Source organism: Dipteris shenzhenensis, chromosome 10 (assembly GCF_047967505.1).
Source record: "Dipteris shenzhenensis isolate YYH24624 ecotype China chromosome 10, Dip_SZ_1.0, whole genome shotgun sequence".
Lineage (NCBI taxonomy): Eukaryota > Viridiplantae > Streptophyta > Polypodiopsida > Gleicheniales > Dipteridaceae > Dipteris > Dipteris shenzhenensis.
The window spans coordinates 20,537,373-20,547,958 of record NC_141605.1 but is presented as its reverse complement, the minus strand read 5'-3'; positions in this window follow the sequence as shown (position 1 = coordinate 20,547,958).

The following is a 10,586-nucleotide window of genomic DNA, read 5'->3' as shown; positions in this document are numbered from 1 at the left end:
AAATTATTCTTTTCAAGAACAAGATGAGATACAAAGTGCTCACCGGTACAACAAGCAGATAACAATTCTTGCACATATCACATACAATCATTTGCTTGATTCTTCCACACCTGATGCCAATCTACTTGCTGACTCACATGAGTCCAGGTCAGTGCAGCGCACTTACCATTTCTACATTTCAGATGATAGGGAATATGACACCCTATTTGTGCAGCATGCTTTTCTACTACATTGGGAATGGTTGAAAAAGGAAAATCCCCATGTAGAAAATATTAAACAACATTGGGTGTGGTCAGATGGTGCTGCCTCTCAATTTAAATCAACACGTGGATTCTACTTCGTCTCAGGTTCAAATCCCTGACCGGTCTAGACATGATGTGGAATTTCTTTGGGTCTAGCCATGGCAAGGGTAAGCATGATGGATATGGTGTTGTTATTAAGGAAGCTCTGTTGAAACACCAATTAGTATGCCCTCAAGGAAAACTCAATGATGCCCATGATGTTGTAACATGGCTTACAACCAATCTCTCCATAGGAGCGCATTTAACATACAATAAACAAAGCCTTAAGTATTACTATAGTACGCAGAGTGTTCCATGAAGTGAAAGTGGATGAAGTGCAAAGGAGAAGCCGACACGATTGCGATAAAATTAAAGGAGTTCGTGGTCTACACAGCATATGGGGCTTTTCAAACAACCAACTGATTAAAACAAAAAAACTTTCTTGTTTCTGCAGTGTGTGCATCATAGGGGATCATGACAATTGTGAGAACATTGCAACTGTGAAGCATGGGAGCGAGTTCAAGTTTTCCCTCTACATTCAGATGGAGTGACAAACAACTCACCATAGTTTGGGGAGAGTTTTGATGACCTCACTGACTATTTGGAAGAGGGGGATAACTTTGTAGTTGTCACAGATTCTAGGGAGAACGAGGAAGATGATCCATACTTTCTGTTGTAGTGCACAAAACCTAAGTACAAGGTTAAGGAAATATTTAACAAAAATTTGGAGAACAACCTATGAGACGTGGGATGTAGTAGTCGGGCGTTTTAGTACAAAAAAACATCCAAGAGAGGCCGCAATTACAAACTACTACATAAGAGTCCACAAACATGTGTGTATCCTCATCTAGTAAGAGCTACTATTAAGTTCTAAATGCAACTTGTGCCACAATGAAAGAAGGGCAAGATTGTCTTTAAATTCGATTTAGACATCCATGAGCACAGCTTGGGGTGTCTTGGAGCGGTGGATGAGGATGATTGAGATAGTACTAAGAAAATGTATGCAATCTCATTGCAAGGAAACAATATGTCCACTTGTCCTAAAAAATGGAATTTGTATTTGAGACTGCTTCTTTTTAGTATATCCCAAACAACCACCATGCTGGTTTTATTAAATTGTTTTTGTAAATCCCAAACGGTAAAATCCATGCTTGTTTTTAGTATATCCCAACAACCACTGCGCTGGTTTCCCATAACAAATCCACACATCCTACAAATCCATTCATCTTAATAATAGAAGCAAACCATCACGCTGGTGGCTATTAATATCCTAGTTAAACCAACCACCGCGCTGGCGATAACTAATCCTGCACTACTACCGCGCTATCCCTACACTACTGTCGGGCTATCCTAGAATTTGGTGCACAGTGCTATACTAAAACAATGCCCTTTAGAGTGTGCGCTGGCGATAACTAATCATGCACTACTACCGCGCTATCCCTACACTACTGCCGGGCTATCCTAGAATTTGGTGCACAGTGCTATACTAAAACAATGCCCTTTAGAGTGTTTATCATTTCGTTAACCATCAGATTTCATCCCATGCTTGCTTTTAGCATATCCCAACAACCACCGCGTTGGTTTCCCATAACAAATCCACACATCCTACAAATCCATTCATCTTGTAATAATAGAAGCAAACCACCGCACTGGTCGCAGTTAATATCCTAGTGCAAACCAACCATTGTGCTGGCGATAACTTATCATGTACTAATGTTGCACTACTACCGTGCTATCCTAAAATTTGTTGCACAGTGCTCTACTAAAACAGTGCCCTTTAGACTGTTTATTGTTTTGTTAACCAGTCAAATTTCATCCCATGCTTGCTTTTAGTATATCCCAACAACCACCGCACAAGTTTCCCATAACAAATCCACACATCCATAAGTTGGTAGAGTCAAGCAAGCAGTGTGTAATCCAAGTGTGTGAAGAGGTCTGCCATTGTGCAGCAGATTGGCCTCAAGAGCTAGGAGATGTTTGCCATAGAAAGCTGATAAGATAGTTGGGGGCCAGGAAATTCCTTGAAAAACCAAAATGTTGTTGTGTTTTGAAATAATAAAAATCTTGTAGACACGGTGGTTGAAATCTGACGGTTTACGATAACCAGTCTAAAGGGCACTAGCACTATGCAACAAATTTTAGGATAGCATGGCAATAGTGTAGGGGTAGCACGGTAGTAGTGCAAGATAAGTTATCACCAGCATGGTGGTTGGTTGCACTAGGATACGAACAGCCACTAGCGCGGTGGTTTGCGTCTATTATTACAAGATGAATGAATTTGTAGGAACGCCCATAGTAACTCCTTTCATTGGGGGTCCTCTTCATCCTAGTCTTTGCGATCTACACATCTTCGTGCCTCTATCATGTCCTACCAAAAGAAACCTACATCATGAGCTTAACAAGTACCTTAAAGGAGCAGAAAAAACAATAGCCGGGGAAATTAATATTCACCATTTGTGCTGACTCCAATTAATACACCCACCACTGAAGCATGTCCTCCTTTTGCAGCTATTTTTCTCCTTCTTCGGGTCTGTTTCTGCGAGGATGCCATCCAACATTGTTTTCGGATAAAACAAAAGCATTCCAAAGTCTTTTGGGTATGCCATAGAGTCACAGTAGGTGGATTAGTGTACGTGTACAGAATTTTGGGGCTAGATTTCGTAATGGGCTCTTAGTTGTGTCTGGACTGCACTTAAATAGGGAGAGAGTTCATTGAGCCCGACCTTCTAATTCTTCAGTATCATGTTAGTTGTCTAATCGAAATCTTTCGTCTCACATTAGTTATTTAATCGAAATCTTTCGTCTCACATTAGTTCACTAATCGAAATCTTTCAGTCTCACATTAGTCATCTAATCGAAATCTTTCGTCTCACATTACTTGTCAAATCGAAATCTTTCGTCTCATTGTTATCACTGCACTAGCATGGATCAAAGGACACTATCTAGTCACATAGTTGAGAAAACATTGCCCAAGTAAACTCTGGAGAAGATTAACAATTCAATAGATTACACACAAATTACATAGATTACAATCTCAAAGACTCCTTTACTTCATATTACATCTCAAGGACTCCTTGTTGAGCTCCCTGATTGTAGGCTTAGCTCTCCTTGCTCCTTTCCAGAATGGGGCTGGTTCCTTTCTGCAGGGGCCCGCTTCCTAGTTGTAAGCTCGGCCCTTCTTACTCCTTTCCTGAAGGGGGATGGTTCCTCCCTTCAAGCTCCTTTTCCTCGTAGTCGGTCTTGGCCTTCTTCAATTTGAGCTCCTTGTCTTTGAGATCTTTTGCCCAAATGGCAAATTGAGCTGCAACATCTACTTTCTCGTCATAGATAGTTGTAGTATCAGGTAGGCACATTTGATCTGTCCATGACCTGGGCAATGGCAAATGGCATTCTCTACATAGCAATTTTGTATGCACAAACACTCAAAAGCAAAAAACGTGCACAAGGTGGTAGCACGCAGGCCATCGGATACATCAGTCATCTGTGATGGGGGTATGGTAGACCATGCATTTCGGACCCTGCTGCATAGCAGGATAGGCATCCAATTTAACTATAGCGGTCGTCAATACCACAGTCTTGCTCTGTACATGACGAAGTTTCTTCTTGATTGCTTCCTCCCTCATCATAAGGCTGCGGATGTTCTCCTTCATCTCCTCCACTTTTTGCTCACTCTGTGCAATAGCTTCATTTGAATCCCTCGGCATCTGTTGAAGCTGCGTAAATTGTTGAAAAACATCTTCATGGGCCGTTTCCAAGACTTCCACTCTAGTTTGGAAATCTCTCAGGACAATGGACTGCTTTTCATAACTATCGAAAGCCACGGCAAGCTCATGCAAACATCTATCCTGATCTTCTTGTAGGGTCTTGTAGCTTGCTCTTTGGACTTTCGATAGTGTTTCGAAAAAACAACCCTCATCGTGGGCTACTACAAATTGCTCCACCGTGGTGGCTGGAACTTGCTCCACCGTGGCTGCTCTCTGCATCCTTCCTAGCCTAGTTGCTCTCTCTACCCCATCCATCCTGGCCTTGAAGCTCTCTCGCAGTTCCTGCATCACCTTTCTAGTTTCTACATTCTCCCTTTTCAGCTCCTCCATCATCTGGTCTTTTTCAATGTTCAATGCGTTCTGGATGTTGCAGAGCCATTTGTAAAGACCCTCCTTTCTCTTATCTTAAAGATCCTTTTGCATCTTATCTAAGTCCTTGTCCGCCATGTCCCCATCATTTCTCACTTCTTCGAGCCTATCTCGGAGCTCCTTCATGTGCTTCTCTGCTTCTTCTCTTCTATGCCTTTCCATATCAACCAATTTTGTCGCTGGCCTTAGCTTGCTCTTGTGCCTGCAAGGCCCTCGCTTGTGCCTCCTCTACATTGGCTATTGCACCTTCCCTGAGACTTTTCTTAAGTTGCGCTACCTTTGCTGCATCGGTGGCTTTATCTTGTAGAAAAGTCACCTTTTGAGACATCTGCTTTCCATATTGCTCAAAATCCCCTTCGAGGGTAGATGCCATCAGGTGCATTGCAACTTCAGCTGACTGAGATGACAATTGGGATTTGCCATCCACGCAATTCTTCAAGTTGGTTAACACACTCTTGTGGAGATCACCCTTGAGAAAGATACATCACATCCTTTTAGTTGATCTACTGTTGCTTGAACCTACCAGAACTTGCAGGTTCCTCTCATATCAGGACATAAGTGAATGGTCTTCTTCAACACATCATGGAGGTTTGTTTGCAAGCTCAAAATCTTGACTCCACCACCTTTACTAATGTGAGCGTTGGGGTATACGTCTAGAATATCATGTCTCTTCCACTGCTTCTCGAAAAAGTGTGCTTGCATTTTCAATCACGGTTTCATTAATGGTAATCTTCTAAACTTGACAGACTAGTTGCCCCTCCACGTTCACCTCTTGTACCAACCTGGTGAAGTTCTGGAGAGCATCCAAATTGGGCTTTTGAAGAGCGAGAGAGGAGCTCCCATATGTCACAATTTCAAGATCAATGGAGGAGGGGCTCTCGCACTATGCTGTAGAGGGGGAGGAAAGATTGTGTGAGGACCGGACTGTGCAAGGTCCATTACGAGAGGGGATAGAAGTTGTAGAAAGAGTACAAGGGAGATAGAAATGGTCGAGAGGGATAGAAGATGAAGCAGTGAAGGAAATGGAATAGTGGAGGCTTGAGTTTGTAGTCTGATTGCAAGGGAGAAAGAAATGGTCGAGAGGGATAGAAGATGAAGCAGTGAAGGAAATGGAATAGTGGAGGCTTGAGATTGCAAGGGAGAATGAAACGTCCGAGAGGGATAGAAGACGAAACGGTTAAGGGAATGGAATAGCGGTTTGTAGCCCAAAAAAAGGGCAAGGTTAGAGCCACCGCGGTGGTTTTAGCCCGACTACTATCAAGGTGAGAACCACCACGGTGGTTGGCCTGAATTTTGAATAATTCAAGGCGGCAATATTGACTTGCATGGTAATGAATGATTAGAGGTGGTGGCATCTAAGATTCCCAACCACGTCTGTGGTGGTGGCTAAGATCCATCGAGCTAGCAATTAATTACTAGCCACCGCAATGGCCCGCAATTACTCTACTTCCAATTACCACCACCGGGCTTGCATGCATGTTTACTACGAGTGCAGTAAATCACTAATCACCGGGCTTGCATGCTCATGAGAGTACTAGAGTGCATGGTAATGAGGGATTAGAGGTGATTAGGCTTCATGATTTACTTTGATGGGAACTACTGGGGGCCGATGGTGGTGGTTGTCATCAGCCACGTTTGTCGTGGCTATGATTCCACCGTGCCACCGCTCACCCACCACCGCTCTTAAGCAATAAAAATTACTAGTCACCAGGCTTGCATGCTTAGTAGAGAACTAGAGTGCATGGTAATGAGTGATTAGAGCTTCATGATTTACCTTTGTGGGAATTATTGCCCGATGGTGGTGGCTCTCATTTGCCCCTTCTGTCATGGCTAAGATTCCACCGGGTTGGCAGTTAATTACCAACCACTGGAGTGGCACCACATGGCATCTTCTTCATGATTACCAGCCCGTCTGGGGGATTCCACCGCGGTGGCCTGCAATTAATATGGATGGAACCCCGGCTCCCAGCTACCACGGTGGCTTGAACTTTATAATATATATAAGATCCGTGGCATTTGGCATTTTACTACGTTGCTCTGATCTGCCCATACTCTACTACTTTGCTCCACATGCTCTGCTACTTTGCTCCACACCCCTCCTCTAGCTCTATTTCGCTCTACTTTGCTCCATGCTCCCTCCTCCAACTCTCGTCACTCATCTGCTGCTACTCACCCACTCATCTTCAACACTACGACCCCCCCTCGATGCTCTGTGATCTCAATGTTATCTGCCTTCTCATATTAGGTGATTGTGTTGCACTCACCTGGAGTAGAAATGCTAGCACTAGTGGAGACCCTTCGTTCCCACAGTCGATTCCCCACACATCTGAATGTCATCACTTTAGATAACATGCTCACAAAGGGCCTCTTTATGGCTGTGCTATATGGGTTCCTCCTAGATGTCGACGAAGGCCTCCATATTTTCAGAGTAGAGTACTCTCGACTTGTTGGGAGGGCCGTAATTTGAGTCCTGGCAATGTGCATGGTCTTTGGCCTCTCCATCGTATCCTCCTTTGGCTTCGTAAAATTTTTTAATGCAACAAGCTAGATTGGCGGAAAACTAAGTTGTACAAATTCCCTCTTGCTAGGACTAAAATAACTCCAACGACCCCACCGTTGTGGTTGCATGGAGATACATCTAGAAAAATACAATTAAACTTTCAGAAAATGCAATTGACGATATGGCCCTTGAGGGGTCTCCTTTAGGGGCAAGGGCCATATCGACGTGCATTATACAATATCCAAGATGCCGCTAGATAGAAATGGCATGTCGATATGGCCCTTGCCCCTAAAGGGGACCCCTCAAGGGCCATATCATCAATTGAATTTTGCTTGGTTGCACAATGGAATACATTTTCCTTGGTACACAAATATGTAACTCAAGCTTTCATAGATCTCCTTCTGTTTGCCAGCGCGTTGGTTGTCATAGGCCTCCTCCTGTAATACGTAAAAATAGGTAATGGAGCTATAACTCCAAGAACCAGTGATGTGGTCTCTCCAAGACAACCTTGAATTCTGGGCGATGACAGGTCGTCAGGCCAGAGAGTACGTTGAGGCGATGCTTAGAATGATAGATTGCATCTCATTGTTATGCCAAAAACCAGTGCGGTGGTCTCTTCAAGCCAAGCTATGATTTGCATGGACTGCGGGCAAAGATGCGGCAAAAGGCTACATGATGACAGGTGGTCTGCATTGCGGCATTGTTCAGAATGATAGATTGTGTCTAATTATTACGCCAAGAACCAACGCGGTGGTCTCTCTAAGTCAACCTTCAATTTTTATGATTTGCATGGGTGCAGTGCCCAGCGACATGTGGCAAAGTTGCATTAAAAGACTGTGTGATGATAAGTGATCAGGCAACATAGGCCAGAGACTACGCTGGGCGAAGCAATGCAGAGATGCCATGTGTCGAGCTATGCAGTGTTCTGAACTAATAGATTGTGTCTCATTATTATGCTAGTGCACCTTCACGACGTCGGGAAAATTTTCGGTGAGAGCACAGGTCCATGCAAAATTCAAATATTCACCCAAGAACACATCGCGTCATAGCCCCAAAGTGGCCTCGAAAATAGTTTCATGATTGGCTACACCCAAGCAAACGTCGACCCCCACTAGTACATCTATCTCTACCACCAAGGCCATTAAGCATCTGCCATAGTCGTTGAACCAAACATCTATCCACTAAGAAGTACAAAACAAAAGAAATTGATAGAGTTAGTGTTTTAGTCACTTTATAATTAGTTAGATAGTTTTTAGTTTGTTTGAACAAGATTTAGAGTATTTAGCTTCAATAGTTTTGATTTGTCATTCATTGAGTTTGAGTATTTGGCTTTTTCTTAGGTTTAACTTGTATTTATATCGCATTTTGCCTCCTTTTTTAAAGGATTTTAAAGCTTACATTTGGAAGGCCTTACTCTTATGCCTTGAGTTAGATCTAACTTAGAGGCTAAAAATAAGGATTAATGACAATGATAAAACATGTACATTTGACATTTGTAATACAAGGAAAAAAGTTGTATATGATGAATGTTGTTTCTTTTAAATTCTAAGAGATCAATTTCTAGATAGCTTTTATCAGAGAGTTATGTGAATGTAGGTCATTTTTCAAAAGTAATTTCTCCATGAGCCCTAAATTATGGGTTGTAAATTAACTCATATATGTCAAACTCATTACAAGATGAGATAATTGATACACATTGGAAATATGTAGGTCCTATGATCATGGCTATTGTGGTCCTTAAATTCAACATTATAAGATGAGATAATTGATACATATTGGAAATATACATGCTATAGGTCCTATAATAGTGGGTGTTATGGTCCTTAAATTCAACATTAGCCTTTCAATAATATCTCAATAGCAAAGCAAGGAACTAGAAACATAATACATCATAGAGCTCATAGAATTTGGAGAATATTTAGGCCACCAATGCTTGATGCTCTTAATGGACTCTCTATCCATTCATCTTTTCACTCTACAAGCCCATTCTTGACTTTCATGTGTCCTACCATAGTTATACATGCTACCAGGCTTGCCATGACCCCAAAGTCAAACCTTGACTAGAAGCTACTATCCTTATGCCTCTTGTCGAACATCTCCTTTGCTATTTGGAGTGGCCAATAAGTTTAAGTGTTCATGAATTTAAAATGTTAGACATCATTCCCTCATGGTAGCATGATGTTGATTTCGTCCAAAATGCATAGTTCTGCTATGGGAACACCTTCATTTTTTACAAAGTCTTATCAAGCTCTTACTTGACAAGCGTTGGAGACACAAATTTGAAAATAGGGGGGAAATGTTTGATGTGAGGCAACATTTCATATAGCACCCTTTTTTCCCCTTTTTGTTTCACCACAACCCCCACACATGAAGCCATCTATGAGGGGCACAACTGCCCGTGTCTTGCATTAATAGGCAATAAGGGGCTTCTCGAGGGAATTGAGCAAGCAATTGAGGTGGGCGAATGCCCAAACCTCTAGAGCTGCCGTTGCTTGAGCACCGAATGTATGGTCTTGTTAGGCAAGCATCATTGTGGGATGGAGTGAAAATTTGAGCTCTCATCATGCCACATGTCATGATATTTTTACAAGTCTATCGATATAATAAGCTACTGCTACTTACTAATATAATTCATCACTCTTCCATCTTTGCCACGCTTCACTAGCTTCAATGAGTATTGCTCCTTATCATTGCTTGAAGCGTCTCCATAGTCGTAGTTCTTATTCTTGTTCCCTCTCCATTCCTCTCCCTTAGTACCCGTCTTCTCGATCTCCATTTCCTCATCATCTCTGCTTGCATCATTTGTTCATTTGCTTCTGCAAGCTAATGTGGAAAGAGCACGATTGCAATTGACAGAAATCATCATCTTTGCGTGCTACACATCAATGCCCAAAAAGGTGGTTTGAATCTTTTTCTCCTTTTTGTCATTCCATTCCTTGCAGTCGCTTTTTTTGTTAAGAATTTTGTTGATGAGCTATGAGTACGCCAATTAGTTGCATCATCCGTTGTCCTTGCTATGTAAAACTTTCTTTCCTAGGTAGCACTAGCTCCATGTTTGGGGATTGCGAGCCCCTCCTACTTCTATTTTCTAATCACTTTGAAGCTGGCGACATTTTTTAGAGGAGAAGCAAACTTCAAGGCTGAAAATGTGGGTTCTTCTCTTGGCAGGCAGGCTGAGAGGTATGGATGAATGGGGCATAGTGCATTTAATGAAGTCAGGGACCTTTCAATGTCCATTTTCTTTGTGATCTTCAAGAAATCTTCTAGCAAGCACAAACAAAGATTCAAGCTTTTCTCACTTCAGTTCGACTCTTTCAAGAAAATTTCCATTGTTTCATCTAAAAACCAAACTTGTTTGCTTTTTTCTAATCTACCTACTCAAGGACCAAGGTACCTTTGGTGAAATAGCTTCACCATAGTTGTTTTCACTAGACTCGTATGTTGCATGCTTCTACTTTTCTACCATCGTGAAAGCATTAGTTGCATGCCTCTTGTGCTACTCCTTGGTGTAGGATCATCCTAGTGATGAGAGACGGCTCTCGAAGTAGCCATCTGACGACATCTGACATGAACTCTTAGGTGGTTTTATGTTTTCTTTCTTTAGAATTCTAGAAGCCAACTTCTCCTCATGTGCTCTTTGAATGTCCAAGGGATTGTACTTAGTTCTAGGGT